The following is a 15,964-nucleotide window of genomic DNA, read 5'->3' as shown; positions in this document are numbered from 1 at the left end:
CTCAGAGCCCCCCCCGAGCCGGGGTCTGTGTAGGGGGGAGCTCAGAGCGCCCCTCGAGCCGGGGTCTGTGCAGGGGGGAGCTCAGAGCCCCCCCCCGAGCCGGGGGTCTGTGCAGGGGGGAGCTCAGAGCCCCCCCCGAGCCGGGGGTCTGTGCAGGGGGAGCTCAGAGCCCCCCCCCCCCCCCCGAGCCGGGGGTCTGTGCAGGGGGGAGTTCACAGCCCCCCCCGAGCCGGGGGTCTGTGCAGGGGGGAGTTCACAGCCCCCCCCGAGCCGGGGGTCTGTGCAGGGGGGAGCTCACAGCCCCCCCGGAAGGGTTCTGCCGCCGGCCGGGAGCTGCTGGGGGGCAGTGTGATCCATCTGGAGCCCCGGTCTGTCCCCTGCAGGTCCCCCCCCATGAGCCCCAGTCTGTCCCCTGCAGGTCCCCCCCATGAGCCGGGGTCTGTCCCCTATACGCAGCCCCCCATGAGCCGCCTCCCCCCAGCCCGCGGGTCCTGCCGCCCCCTCCCCGCTCCATCCCACCTGCTCGGGGCTCTATTCCCCTTCTCCCCCAACTGGAGTGGCACAGTGTGCTGGAGATCCCCTTCCCGGAAAAGGGCAGCCCTTCCCTTGGTGCTTCCATTTCAGGGAAGGAGATCCCTTCCCAGTAGAGCTTCCCAAGGAAGGGCAGTGCTTCCCTTGCTGCTTGTGTTGCGGGCAAGGAGATCCCTTTTCCCAGGAGAGCTTCCCGGGGAAGGAAGGGCAGCGCTTCCCTTGATGCTCGCCTTTTGGACCAGCATCCCGCTCTCCTTCAGGTATCTCAGCAGCGTTGGTAGGTCCTACCCCACCCCTCTGCGCTTCCATCCCCTTCTGACTCCTGAGCGATGTTTACACGAAGAACAGAAGCTGAGGAGGAGAGAGGGTAAAACCCATGTGTCTGCCATGCCCTGCATCCCCGTAACTCCATGCGAGGGAGGTTGAGCTGAGATCTTAGGGAGAAATGTTTTGCTGTTCAGGTGGGGAGGCCCTGGCCCAGGGTGCCCAGAGCAGTGGGGGCTGCCCCATCCCTGGAGGGGTTCCAGGCCAGGTTGGATGGGGCTTGGATCCAGTGGGAGGTGTCCCTGCCCATGCCGAGGGCTGGAATTGGATGGGCTTTGAGGTCCCTTCCACCCGAAAGCGTTCCGTGATTCTGTGCTACCTGACCAGCCCCTGGTATTGGAAACTCTCCTGGAGCTGTGTGAGGATGCCCAGGCCGGTGTGTGTTGGGGATTATTTGTGGTCAGACACAATTAGATTATCACATCTAAGAAAAGAATAAGCCTATTCAGTCGGGAACCCCCACTGATGAGCCAAATGGCGAGCGAGATGTGACGATTATTAAGCACCGTGGAAAAGCCTGGTCTCACATGGCTTTTGTCCATAAAAGCTGTGGATGTTTTCCAGCTGGGAGATGCCCCCACAAGCAGAGCATCACTCAGACTGAAGTCTTGATTCATCTGAACCTCCCTGGTTTAAATTGTGTGCGTTGTCTGTGGAAGATTAGTGGGTTTGGGTTAGGAGTGGTTGATGGGATAGTAAGAGAAGGAGACGTCGTTTGGGAAAGCAGAGTGTGTGTAACATAGATATGGGAGCTAATGGGACCACAATGGTCATTTCTTGAGGTGCTTGAAAGGAGTAGATGGCATCTGGTTTTGGAAGATGGTACTTGAAAGGAGTAGATGACATCTGGTTTTGGAAGATGGAATTAAATTAAAGGTCAGAGGACGAAGGCTTTAGTTTTGTTCGAGGGTTATGTGGATGCATGGATACAAACAGGATATCGGATGCTCTGCTCCCATTTGGAGGAACTGTGAGGTGGGGCTGGAACAGCCAGAAATGGCCTTCAGCCTGGTCTCGGAGCCAGACGGGGATGGCTGGTGTTCTGTGCAGCTTCCAGGAAATGTCTGACCGCTTTATGAAAGAATAAACCGCTTGGCTGTTAGGATTTTGCTTTCTCTGTGGCTCTGAGGAGAAGATGACTGTGCCACCAGTCAAATGTAGGCAGTCGAACAGCAGGGATTAATAAGAAAGGAATGGTGACTGCGGCGGGAAGAGCTGAGGAACATTTTCTGTAGGGAGCAAGGATTAGTCAAGAGATGAGAATATGAAGGAGTTGCTGAAGGTTATAGGACTAAAACTCACCTTCTTTATGCGCCGTCTTAAGAAATCAGCCTGGCACCGTGTTGCTCGCGCACTCGGAGAGCGCTGGCGGGTCCCGAAGGGCTTTCCTGACAATAGCAATTTTCGTTCCACTAATGAAATTGCCAGGACTGGTTTTGACGCTGATGGACACGCAGCTCGGTTCAGGAGCAGCCACGTGCAGGTACGGAGTCAGCGTGCTGAGCAGTTTGTCTCCATTTCTGTAGGTGAAAAGCAGGAGAGAAGTTCTTCCTGTGCAGCCTCACAAATGGTTTTTGAAGTTTTATTCTTCTCTCCTTGCACAAAACCAGCACAGGAAGCCCCAGCCCTCTAAAACATGTGCATGTCCATGAGGAGAGCACGTGTTGGACACATTTTTACTGCAAGTGCAGTGAAATTGACTGTTTTTTCGGTTTTGTCCGCTTTGCACATGCTCTCCTGATCTTCTCCAGGAGCTCCATGGTCTCTTCAGCAAGGGAGCAGAGAAGGAATGCACCTGGAGGTATGTGTGAACTAGTTTGCATGTGCTGGGTTTTTAGCAGCTGTAGTCTTGAGGAAGGGCTCTGGTGAAGCCTCAAACACCTACAGCCACCTTTCTGCCTCCACAGCCAGCCTTGCTCTTTGAGGTAGATAAGTAGCAGGACATGATGGGTGTCATTTCTTCCATCCTCTCAAACTGATGTGATTTCTCCCAGTTTTGGTAGGAGATGTGAAATGATTCACTTGGTTTCAAGTTTGCAGAAGAGCGTAAAGTCCAGGGAAGTGGTGGCATGTCATTGCCACCAAGTTCCTGGTTTCTTGTGAAGGGCGCTGAATAAACAGAGTCACGTCCTGGCTCTGGTGCTGACTTTGAGCTTGCCAACCCCTTGGGTGCACAGAAACCTCCTCCCATGGCCCCTTCCCCAACCTGCTCGCTTTGCTTCTCCAATGGATTGAGGTTTTTCCCCTCCTTTCTCCTGCGGATCCATGGGGCAAGTCTGTATGAATTCTGGTAGCCAACCCTCATTTATTGCATAGGAAGCCACCGTTCAGCCGGTGTGACCGCCATGGCAAACCACATGTGCTGAATGTGTCCATAGGCAGAATCACGGAATCGTTTAAAGACCTTTGAGATGGTGGAGTCCGACCCTGCCTGTCCTCAACTAAACCAGATCCCTGAGCACCTCATCCACCCGGCTTTTAAACCTCTCCAGGGATGGGGATTCCACCACCTCCCTGGGCAGCCTCTGCCAGGGGCCAAGAACCCTTTCCATGAAGAAGTTTCTCATGATGTCCAACCTGAACCTGCCTTGGTGCAACTTGAGGCCATTTCATCTCATCCCGTCACCTGGGAGACCACCATCCACGTCTCTACAACCTCCTTTCAGGCAGTTGTAGACAGCGATGAGGTCTCCCCTCAGCCTCCTCTTCTCCAGGCTAGATGTCCCTCAGCTGCTTCTCGTAACCCTTGTTCACCAGCCCCTTCCCCAGCTCCGTTGCCCCTCTCTGCCTTCGCTCCAGCGCCTCAGTGTCCTTCAGAGGTCCTGGCACTGCCGTCCAGTGCAGCGGGTCAGGAGTTTGGGGCCGTGGAGATGGAAGCCAGGCTCCCGGCTCCTGCTCAGGGTGGTCTTTGCAGCCCCGTTACCCATTCGGAGGGGTTTGGAGGAAGCAGCCAGGACAGAGCTGGCAGGGTAAACTGTTGCCTAATGAGCTGTGATTGACATAATTTGACTGCGGGATTAGGAATCTGTGACGAGGTTAACAGGAAATATCCTCTTACCCCCACCAAGTGGTGTTTCGGTTTACAAAGAAGCCTTCTGTGCCCAATCCTGTAGAATGGAGGAAAGCCTTTGGGAAGCTGAGGGAGGAGGTGTTCCCGCCGTCCCACTCCGCTCCGTGCTGGCTTTGACTGGAGGGTACCTACCTGGAGGCAGGGCACCATCCCGAGGGATGCACGCCAGGCGCTGCCAACAGGAACTTATGTGTTCCACTAGAATTTCCTTTTTCTGCAGTGGATTTTGTCCCAGCATCGTTTTCCACAGCAGCCAAGGGAGTTGGAGTATCTACTGCTAAAGAATTGGAAAGCTCAGTGTGAGAACTCCGTAACGTTTCCCAGCTGTTTTCCACTCCTCTCCCTAATCCTCTATCAAATATATTATGCATTGTTTTGTAATATATACAGTTTAGAGTCTGTAAGTCGTTAAAGAGCATGACATGGCTGCAGGAGGTATCTGCGAGGTGGCAGTGGTTGCCTTGCTTCGGTGGGGTGGAGGGGCACTGGATTCCTTCTCGTAATTCCTAAATTTAACAGAGCTCTCTTGGGATGGATTTCAGCTGAGAGCCTTTACTCTCCTGTCAGGTGTAATTTGTATTGTTTCTGCGGAATCAGAAAGCCATGCTGTGGAAGTTGAGAGAAGCCGAATTGGATTTAGGAATCACCTCCAAGAAAAGGAGATTTCTGTAGTTCAGATATTAGAATTATAGAATCGTGAAATGGTTTGGGTTGGAAGGGACCTTAAAAATCATCCAGTTTCAATCCCGCTGCCATGGGCAGGGACACCTCCCACTGGCTCAGGGGCTCCAAGCCCCATCCAACCTGGCCTGGAACCCCTCCAGGGATGGGGCAGCCCCACTGCTCTGGGCACCCTGGGCCAGGGCCTCGCCATCCTTAGCGTGAAGAATTTCTTCCTGATGTCTCATCCAATTCTTCCCTTTCCAATTTAAAGCCATTCCTCCTCGTCCTATCACTCCATGCCCTTGGAAAAAGTCCCTCCCCAGTCTTTCTCCGTATTGGAAAGTCTTGTGCTTTTTTTGTTCAGGCTCTGACTGGCTTCTGACTCCGGACTCGTTCCTCGAGGTCTTGTTAACGTGATGGGAGCAGTGACACCTTTGACGAAACAATCTAATAATGTCATTGGTAACAGATGTGTTCCTGAAGGGTTAAATTCGTGGTGTGAAGTGGTGCTGGGGGTGACACAGTTGTGCTGCTGTGTAAGTCAGCAGACGGCATCACTAAGTTTTTCCACGTAGAGATCACAGGAGAATATTTCTGTAAAACTGCTTTTTTTGGAGTGTCTGGAATACCCACCACGATACCCTCGTCTTTAGCAGCTACTGAGTTAGCCACGTTCCTAAAATTAATTTCAGATTCCAGAACGCTGAAAGAGTTAAAGATGCTGAAGGTGATGTGGATGTGTATATTCTTCTTCTGTTTTCTGTTCAAAATCATCCGTTTAATTCCTGGGGCTCTGATAATGGAGGTCTGAACCCCTTCTGTCAGCCCACGTGTGTCACTTGCTCCGAAGCTCCCAAGAGCTGGAGGAAAGCACTCGCTTTCTTGTCAGAAGCCCGGGTGAAGGAGGGGGCTGAGGAAAGCCCCCAGACTGAAGCCGGGTTGGTCTCCTTCCCAGTAGTCCTGGGCTGTCTTGGGAGCTGAGATCTGCAAACCCAGTGATGGGAATGATGGCAAGGAGGTTTCCTAATCCTTTTTGTGCTGTATAAACCCATCATCAGGTCATATTTCCTTGCAAATTGCTCGCCGCTTTTGTCTAAGGCGAATAACAACAGGTCAGTCAACTTTTTAGGGCAGGAAACGAAACAGGGTGAGAAACGTGCACCTCTATGGACTTGGCAGGGTTGTTCCTTTTCTCCTTTAGGTGTACGTGGGGGTTTTTGGCAGTACAGACACGGCTGTCCGTCGTCTCTCCCCGTGCTGTGCAGGGCTCTGGCGAGCTAGCAACCCCTTGCCCTGCACCAGCATCCTTCCTCGTGTGGAAGCTCTATCAGGCTTCTCCATCCACTGCCTTAACCCTGCATACCAAATAAAGGGGTTTTTGCTTTGTCTTCACAAGTGAGGTCGTGTAAAGCTTGGCCCCGAGGTGTTAAGTGGGGTCTTCTGTGGTTCTGTGTGTAGTGGGTGATGCTTGGGAAAGGGCTTAAAAGACACAAAGTGGAATTCGGGGTCTACAAGGTGATCTTAAATAAAACAGCAGCTGTCGAATTGTTTTAGATTGACGATTGGATGACTTGGAACCGCTGGAGTCTGCTTTTTCACGTAAAGAAAAATCATTTCAGCTCTTCGTGCTGTGTGAAAGATATTGAAGTCTGCAGAAGCTTCTGCCCCCAAAAGAGCAACGCCGAGCAGCAACGCAAAACCAAACAGGAACGTGTTTTCCAGTGAGGGTGGGGAGGCCCTGGCCCAGGGTGCCCAGAGCAGTGGGGGCTGCCCCATCCCTGGAGGGGTTCCAGGCCAGGTTGGATGGGGCTTGGAGCCCCTGAGCCAGTGGGAGGTGTCCCTGCCCATGGCAGGGTTGGGACTGGATGGGCTTTGAGGTCCCTTCTGACCCAATCCTTTCCATGCTGTTATGGGAAATGTTGGGTTTCCCCCATGTGTTGGTTGCTAGAACACCCAGTTCCTGCAGATTTGGTGCGATGTGTTGTTTTTATTATAATTTTGCATCATTCAGCAAGGTCTATAAATTATTCAAGTGACTTTTTAAAGAGTAAAAGTCCTTTTTAAAATGAAATAGCTGCCTGGAGGTCTGTGCAGTGGTTATTAACCCATGCCCTGTGCTTGGACGGCTGCTTAGGAGCAGGAGGAGAGCGTTTTTCCCTGGTGGGGTTCGGGTGCTCCGTACATCTGGTAAGGGTCCTGGTCTGGTGTTTCCTCTCAGATCAACACCACCTCTGTTTCTAACGGGCTGGGCAGCTTCTGCTCTCATTTTGAATCCTGCACGTGCTGAATAAAAGGCTTTTCTTCCAGCCTGTTTGTAAAGGTGGTTTAAATCTGTCATCTTGGTCTGTCAGTTCTGGTGTGAAGGAGTGAAGGACCCTGCAGCAGTGGTGGAGTCTTTCCTTGTTAGTTGTAGCTTGGAATGCTTCATAATGTGAAACCATGCTTCAATATTCACTTTCTGGTCTTTTCTTTGGTCATTGGGGTGTTACCAAAGGGCAAACGCCGTCCCAGTTCCTGCCTTTTCCTCTAGATGTGTTTTGAGTCTTCAATGTTCAGCATTTCTGCTTGTTTTTCAGTGTTGTTTCTGTTCTCCTTCTCACTCGATAAGAGCGCAGGGAGGATGAATGCAGCCTACTGTTCACTCTTGGGAGTGGAAAACCCCTGTGATGGATTTTAGTTTTGCTTTCCTTTATGGACCCAACTAATGGCCTCGAAGTTCCACCCGAGAGGTTTAGACTGGATATTAGGAAAAATGTCTGTAATGACAGAGTGGTGAAGCCCTGGCAGAGGCTGCCCAGGGCAGCGGTGGAGTCCATCCCTGGAGGGGTTCAAAAAGCACGTGGCCTTGGTGCTTCAGGGCATGGTTTAGCAGGCACAGGGGTGTTGGGCTGACAGTTGGACTGAATGATCTTGGAGGTCTTTTCCAACCTTTAATGATTTTATGATAAATCAAGATGCTAACGGGGCACTCCTAAATAGAGCGTTCTTAGGTACAGAAACTCCTAATTTACTGTTATTTAAAAAATGCTAAGCTCTTTTTCTTGCATAGAGTTTTCAAAGGTGGCCTTCCAGGAGATGTAGTGAAACCAGCCTGGAGGTTACCCCACCATCTCCGCAGCCACCCCGTGCCTTGATTGCAAGTCTTCTCGATTGGGTGCGGATGGTGGGCACACGGCTCTGCCTGGAGGAAGTGGTGGAGGAGCATGCACTGCCATCGTGACCTTGCGTGGAGCGGGAGCTAAAGATCTCTCCACAGCACGATGAAATGAATTATGCAAAACATGCTAATGCGGCAGTGCTCTTCGGCACCGGTTTATTTTTAAGCATCTGGGCTGCTTCTTGAGTATGAATTAGGCACTTTGTGATCAGGATCAAAACACACTGCAGCGCAGGGAGCCATAAAAAGAATGGGAAGAGAAGTGGTTGCTTTTCCTGGTCCCTTTGGGGTGCTGCATCCTCGAGAGGTGGGCGTGATAGCAGAGGGCATGGCTGTTCCGATGGGCTTTGGAGTGGGCGGTTGGTCCCCTCGGAGAGTTTGCAGATGGAGCGTGCCCCGCTCCGTGGGGTTTTTCACTGCTGGGGAAACCACAGGAGTAGGAGTAAGTGTGATTTGCTTGGAGGACCGAAAGATTAGACCTTAAAACTAGGAGCAAAACCATTCCAAGAGGAGCAGTTGGAAAGGCCGTTCCAGGCAGTGGCGGTGAAGCAGCCGTTCAGCCACTGGAAGGTTTCTGCAGCGAGCAGTGCAAAGCCACATTTGAGAGGAACTGAGCTGAATTATTGTTTGTTTTCTTCTTTCTTTGTTTGGAAGAGTCCATTTGGGAATTTGGTGTGGGAAATAAGTGACACTGACTTGTTCTATTTGATTTATAATTGGGTTTAGGAAAATACCTAGCCCAAGCTTCCAGCATTTAGGAACTACAGCATCCATCCTGCCAGGCACGTAGAAGCACTTCTGCTGCTGTTCCTCCAAAAGCAGGGTTTTCCCACATATCGCATCCTGCCACATTTAGCTCTGTGGGGTGAGTATAGTAAAATGAACAGGTTTTTAGCACTCGGGCTTCATATGATCATAGCGATCAACTCTGAAGGGCTCTAACCCACATAGGATTCTCCCTGGGAAATGCTGTGTTCTCAGTCACTTCTGCAAGGGGCTCCTGGACCTGCAGGTGGTGGAAGGTTGTGATGTGCACCCCTGTTCATTGAGTATCGTTTCACTTGCGGTGATTATTTTGACCTTGATCATCTGCTTTGTAGTTTTTAATGACTTGAGATGCGCAACATAATATATAGATATTTTTTAAGCTGAAAGAGGGGAGATTGAGTTGAGATCTTAGGGGGAAATGTTTTGCTGTTCAGGTGGGAGGCCCTGGCCCAGGGGCCCAGAGCAGTGGGGGCTGCCCCATCCCTGGAGGGGTTCCAGGCCAGGTTGGATGGGGCTTGGAGCCCCTGAGCCAGTGGGAGGTGTCCCTGCCCATGGCAGGGGTGGCACTGGATGGGCTTTGAGGTCCCTTCCAACCCAAACCATTCTGTGTTGGAAAATATAAGCATTAATTTGTCCCAGGCTTTATTTCTTCCTAAAATAGCGTCTTGCTGCCTTTCAAAGTGTTCCGTTGCATAAAGACTCAGATAATGTATGACTTGCCGATATTCTGTTGTAACTCACACCCTGTAGAAACGCAATGCGAGTTCGTTTTCAGTTTGCCATGGGATCTCTAACAAAACCAGTGTTTGTCTTCTGTAACTGTGCATCGTTAAACATATATTTGGGGAGGATATTCATAGCGCAGCATAATAGCCGTATTGTATGGGACGTGAATGGTCTTCAGATGAGTGCTGGGCGATGCGTGGACCTCCAGGACTTGCATTGCAGCTCTTGAGAGCGATTGTGGGTACTTGAGCATGAGCTGGAAGTGTGCCCAACCGCTTCCCAGCTGCAGCGTTAGAGAGGCAAGTGGGGACACATCTGGGAACTGTCCTCTCATGTGCTTGGACTGCTTGGGTGGTGGCAGTCAGCCCAGCCCGATCTGTGCTGCAGAGAAAGGAAAGTCCCATGTCAGGAGGATCCTCAGAAAAGCCCCTAGAGGATGTTACTTCCCTGTCACGTTGCCAGGATGGTGCAGAGAGCGGAACCGTAGAACAGTTAAGGTTGGAAAAAACTTCTAAGCTCATCCAGTCTAATCTTCTGTCCAACCCCACTGTGCCTATGAAACCATGTCCCAAAATGCCACCTCTATGCATTTTTTGAACCCCTCCAGGGATGGAGACCCCTCTGCTGCCCTGGGCAGCCTCTGCCAAGGCTTCACCACTCTCAGTAAAGGCATTTTTCCTAATATCCAATCTAAACCTTCCCTGGCACAACTTGAGGCCATTTCCTCTCATCCATGGCATTAACCATGGCCTCCTGCCCTTCCAGAACTCATATCCTGGTCCAGTGGCCAGAAGTGCTCAGTGAGGGCTGCAGGAGCCCACAGAGCTGCCCTTCCCTTCTCCGATGCTTGGGGCCTCCTCTGGCTGCTCTCCTCCATGTGGACGGTGGCTGAGGGCAGAAGTTGGTCCTGGATAGAAGACCCTTGAGTCCTCCAGGAACGTATGAAGAAGTGTTAGGTTTTTTAGTGTGTGTTTGAGTGTTGTGGGAGATACCTTAAAACCTGAGGAGGATTGGGGTGCTTTTTGTGTTTGGTTTTTTTTTTTTTTAAATATACATTATTTGGCCAGAAGTTGTTTTACTATAAAAGGACTTGGGGTGAATAGAGCTCCTACATCTGTTACTTGTTTGCCTGCAAAACGACTGCACAGTTGAGGCCAAAAGCAAAGAATAGAGAGTTACACAAATTGGCAGAGTTTCCCAAAGTCTTTCAGAAGCCAGTAATTAAAATGAAGCAGCAAATTGTTCAATCCAGAAATTCTGGTTGTTCATCCATGCAGTGCTCTGGCATGTCCCTCTGCTGACTCTTTTCATCCTCCTTTCCATCTCCCAAGAGGAAGACGAATAACCCAGGTCTCCCTCCGGCGATTTGGAAGCCAGGGGTCCTGTCAGAGGTGGGCAGTGCTGCTCTCGAAAGGGTTGGTGAAGCGATGGAGAGAGCTTGGTGGGGTTCACACAGACATTTTTTGTCGTTTCTGCTCATTTAGTGTGTTTGGGAGTGCTTCAAAGGGCTTTCTGCCCAGCTCAGAGCCTTGTGAATACAGACGATCAAATAAATTAACTATGGCAAATATTTCAACGTGGAGTGTGGTCAAGTAGGAGCTTTGATGATGTGCGTATTTAGGAGAGGTCTCTGTATCCTCACACTCCTACAGCATTGTGTTTGTCTCTTCTCTGAGACAAAACAAGCTTTATTCGGCAAAGCAAAATAATTGTGTTCCACCTTCACAGGCAAGTGTGTCACCTAGTGTCAAAATGAAATGTGGTGGGTGGTTTTACTGGGGAGCTGATGGGAAGGGAGCAATCAGGAAAGCTGAGGAGGGGCTCTTAATTGGGGAGTGCAGGGATAGGACGAGGGGGAAAGGTTTTGAGCTGAAAGAGGGGAGATTGAGATGAGATCTTAGGGAGAAATGTTTTGCTGTTCAGGTGGGGAGGCCCTGGCCCAGGGTCCCCAGAGCAGTGGTGGCTGCCCCATCCCTGGAGGGGTTCCAGGCCAGGTTGGATGGGGCTTGGAGCCCCTGAGCCAGTGGGAGGTGTCCCTGCCCATGGCAGGGGCAACTGCATGGGCTCTAAGGTCTCTTCTGCCCCAAACCACTCCATGATTCTGTGTTTCTATGATTCTTGAGAGAAGTTGGCCCCAAACAAATCATTACGTGGGGTTGATCAGGATACCACCTTGACAAATGGCATTGGGTCAAAGGTTATTTCTCATTGCATTTGCATAAGGTGTTGTTTGATGGCCAACTGTTTGGTTGAACTGAGTCAATCTGACGTAACGCCAAGGATTAAGGTACACTGTGCCAGGAAGCATTTGGGAATAATTTAAATCCTTTTGCGATAGCATCTTGCTTGCAGGTAACTCAGGTTGTCAGTCTTGTTCTCTAAAAATCACAGCTTCTTAAAATAGTCGAGGAGTCTTCTCAGCAATCTTCTGTCAGCGCAGGGGAATGGGATCTGTGAGAACGCGGCTCTGCTCTCTGTCAGGGCTTCACGCACAAACGCCTGCTCTCTTGATCGTGTAAATGAAGAGCTTAGTGTGGCAAATGTGCAGTGTTGTTTCAGGTAAATAAACTAGCATTTTTGTGCTTGACGGTGTTTTTCCACCATGAATCTCTCATGAGCCTCCCAGAAGACGAGGACTGAGAGTTACGCTCGTTATCTGTGAAAGAGGAAGCTGGGATTGCTGCGAGGCCCCCAAAACTGAGCAACAAGGCAGGCATTGGGAATTGTCTCCCAGCTTCCCAGCACTTGCCATAACCCCTGGGGAAAGCAGATGGGAATGTGGGCCACCTCCCCACGTGCACGTGTTTGACCCATTGGGAAGCCCGCTGTGCCTCTCTCGCAGCGTGCGATCTGGGACCCGGCAGCTGGCGTTTGGCTCTTTGAGGCCACCTTTGTAGATGCTTTCCTTTAAAGCCTTCCATTTGTCTCACTCAGTTGCATGGAAGCCAAGGAACATCATTTTAGTTTGTTTATTTTCTGGTGTTTCAGGGCTTCTTTTCTCTTTGACGTAGTTAAAAAAATCTCATTTGGTACTTGTTTCGACCAGGGCAGAGTTACTGCTTTTCCTTGCTTCTCACCTTCTGTTCTAGTTTCTAATCTTCTGTTGTATTCTGTGAGGTTGAGGATTTTGTTCCTCTTTTTGTGTGCACACGTGTATGAATTGAAATGTGGAGGAGAGTGACCACGAGGCTCATTTCCAAAGATAATTGGCTTGTGACTCCAAATCATGGAATGGCTTAGGTTGGAAGGAACCTTAAAGCCCATCCAGTGCCCCCCCTGCCATGGGCAGGGACACCTCCCACTGGCTCAGGGGCTCCAAGCCCCATCCAACCTGGCCTGGAACCCCTCCAGGGATGGGGCAGCCCCCACTGCTCTGGGCACCCTGGGCCAGGGCCTCCCCACCTGAACAGCAAAACAGTTCTCCCTAAAATCTCATCTCAATCTCCTCTCTTTCAGCTGAAAACCCTTCCCCTTTTTGCTCTCCCTGCATTCTCTGATCCAGAGCCCCTCCCCAACTTTCCTGGAGCCCCTTTCAGTCCTGGAAGCTGCTCTAAGGCTCCCCGGAGCTTTCTCCTTTCCAGGCTGAACGACCCCACCTCTCTCAGCCTTTCCTCATATGTGAGCTGCTCCAGCCCTTGGATGATCTCTGTGGCTTCCACTGGAGCCATTCCAACAGCTCCATGTCCTCCCTGTGCTGGGGACTCCAGAACTGGACAAAGGCTCCAGGTGGGTCTCACAGAGCGGAGCAGAGGGGCAGAATCCCCTCCCTCCCCGCTGGTCCCACTGCTCTGGATGCAGCCCAGGACACGGTTGGTTTCTGGGCTGGGAGCGCTCGTTGCCCAATGCGTTCATTCAGCTGACTCGGATCAAATGGCAAAAGAATGGGGGAAGAGAACTTTAGGAAGCTGAGTCTTGGCCTTTGTACAGATTAGAATGCAGTGACCTTTCAGATCAGCACATGAAGGTTTACATGCTTGTGTTTGTGCCCAATGACCTTTCCTTCCGAGTGAGTCGTCTCTCACCCATGGCAAGGCCGTGGCAGCGCCGGATGGCGAGTCGCTGGTGCCCTGCCCTGCCCGTACCACGGGTGTCCGGCTCCCTGTTTGTAGGACATCGCTTGGGATGTGAACAGTGGAGGTGTTCTCAGAAATTAAGCTGTGCATACACCTGTAAATCCAGAGTCTCCTTCAGACCAGAAGGTGGGTAGGCTTTCTCTGTCCCAGAGAAGGATTTTAGCAGAATATCAAGTGCTTCGATTAGGATATAAAGGAAATTGTGCAAGAGTTGACATGAGCTGAGTCCTTTGCCACTCAACAACAGCGGGATCCTTCATCAGCAAGCGTGATGCAAATGAATCCATCCTTTCGCAGAGCAGGGCAGGAAAACCAGCTCAAAGTTCTCACACGCTGATCCTGCTCCTGCATCCTCCGATAGTGCAGTAATTAGAGAGGGTGCATCCTGAGCTGGCGGGATTTCCATGAGGATGGGGAACTCGGATACCTACAAACGTGAGTGAGACAAAAATTGATTAGGCATGAAATTCTTCTCTGGCAGGGAGTTCTTGGTTGGCTCGGAGACAAAAGGTTGCACAACTGGAAGGGGAAAAGGACTCTGACAGCTCAAAGCTGTTGGTTGTTTGGTTTTGCTAATGTTTATTTTATGTCTGATGGCAAATCTTTGTTAAAGGTGACTTAGGCCTTCTGTTTAGCAAGAGGAGTGCAGTTGTTCTGGGTGGAGGAAGTGGTGGTACTTGAGGTGCTGTAGCCCGTGTCAAGTAGAGTCTTTATAGGACAAAACACAGTCCCTTCTTCTGAATCAGCCTAGGCAGTGTATGTAAATAAATATATAGCTGTATTGAAAGAGCAAAAAGGATAGTTATTGTAATGTTCTTGAGGTTAATCTACAGGCTCATTCAGGTACATCTCCCAATTGCTACTGCTGGGCCAAAACACGTTCCACAGGAAAGACGTATAAGGAGAAAACCTTCTTCTCTTAACATGGAAAAAGCCCCTGTTTGGATTTATTCGGTCTTCAGAAAGCGTGGATTCAGGAATTGCTGGTTCAGAAGATATTCCTTATGGGATAGCTGTGTGTTGGCAGTGCACACATTGCATCTGCTCCGACCTGCCGTTCCCAGCAGGGCCAGCAGCTTGCAGAAGAAACCTATGTGAAGGCTTTGGTGAAGCATCAGCACCGCTGTTTACTGCAGCAAAGGCTTTTCTCACGACGACACGGGTGAAAAACAGGGAGTCTCTGCTGGGCTGTAGAGCAGTGTAGCCAAAACACTGATTAGGGCCTGGAATATAGCTGTTCTTCTACTATATGGATCCATGGCTGACCTTGTACTGTGTGATCCCACCTCCATGGACACAGCTGCCGTTCCACTGTGGAAGTTGCACGCAGTGACTCACCAGTGCTTGGTAATGACCTCATTTTGGGTTCCAAGTTGCAGCTACTCGAGGTGCCAGGAGTAGCCTGGCTGTGGGCTGTGGCCTCTTCTTTTTCAATTAGTGGAGGGTTTTAGTTTTCTGCGTATTCCCTTAATTAGCACCTTTTGGGTTGAAACTTTCTTCACAAGGAATCGGCAGCTATTGCAATGTACTATAATTATAATAAAGGCTTTCTTGGTAGTGGTTAAAATAGAGCAGATTATGGATTTTTCTGGCCAGACTACGTCCTTGGAGATGTTTGTGCAGGTTCCTCCTATAGGGGCTTCTCAGTTGTGCACAGCAGAGAGTGGAATCTGGTATTAAGCAAAGGTGGTGTTGGCGTCGCTGTCACTACCACTTGAACCACACAGGACAGAGTTTTTGAAGTGATGGAGATCTTGAAGTCTTTGCGTTTGCATCTCATGCTCCATGAGTTTTCCCAGGTGGCACCTTCTGGTTCCTAGGCAGTGCTTTCTGGTGGGGTGGCCTTCCCTCCTGTGGGGCAGGAGAGACCCAGTGGAGTGCTCGAAAGGGCTACGAGTGTTATTTATTACCCATGTGGGAACCTTAAAGGCATTTTAGTACTTTCACAAGCGGTGGCCTAAACACAAACTTGGCGTTGGATTCCTGTGCTCTGTTTGTGGATCCATGCAGCGATGTGGGAAGCGTTGTGGAGGTTGTGGAAAGCATGGAGAAGTCCGGAGGAGCTGGTTGGCAAGCTGGCACGTTCAGTGTGTTTGTTAAAGTGAAAGGCACCTTAGGTTCATTGCAGACATAGATTTTACATCAACACTTCAAACGCGGCTGAGGAACTAACATAGGGAGCAGCCCGCCGTCTCCCCTCTGTTATCTCGAAGGCATTTCTGGCTTCGTGGGAGGGAACGCGGCTGAAGAACTATCAGCATGTCATGAGCAAGGACAGCTCATTAGAGAGAGGAATTTAAACTGTTTTGCATTAGTAGGAGGCTGAACTGTTGTTTCTGTCTTGTTTGTGTACTTGGACTGGATGGAGGAAGGGATCTCGCATCCGGTGCAGTTGAGCAGCAGGAGCAATTTCACAGAAACATGGAATGGTTTGGGTTGGAAGGCACCTTCAAGCCTATCCAGTTCTACCCCCTGCCATGGGCAGGGACACCTCCCACTGGCTCAGGGGCTCCAAGCCCCATCCAACCTGGCCTGGAACCCCTCCAGGGATGGGGCAGCCACCACTGCTCTGGCCAACTTCTTCCAGAGTCTCACTGCCCCCACTGGAAAACATTTCTCTGAGCACTCCATGTGTATGCCAGAAGGTCAGGT

General features: G+C 50.8%; 1 protein-coding gene across 9 annotated transcripts in view; it reads left to right on the top strand.

Annotated features, from left to right (window-relative positions):
- FMNL2 (formin like 2) overlaps positions 1-15,964 on the top strand; it is a 130,051-nt gene that overhangs the window by 1,186 nt on the left and 112,901 nt on the right. The gene's annotated exons all lie outside the window — the stretch shown is intronic.

Source organism: Cuculus canorus, chromosome 6 (genome assembly GCF_017976375.1).
Source record: "Cuculus canorus isolate bCucCan1 chromosome 6, bCucCan1.pri, whole genome shotgun sequence".
NCBI classification, from domain to species: Eukaryota; Metazoa; Chordata; class Aves; order Cuculiformes; family Cuculidae; genus Cuculus; species Cuculus canorus.
The sequence above is the reverse complement of the archived record's forward strand: the minus strand, read 5'-3'. Positions and strand labels throughout refer to the sequence as shown.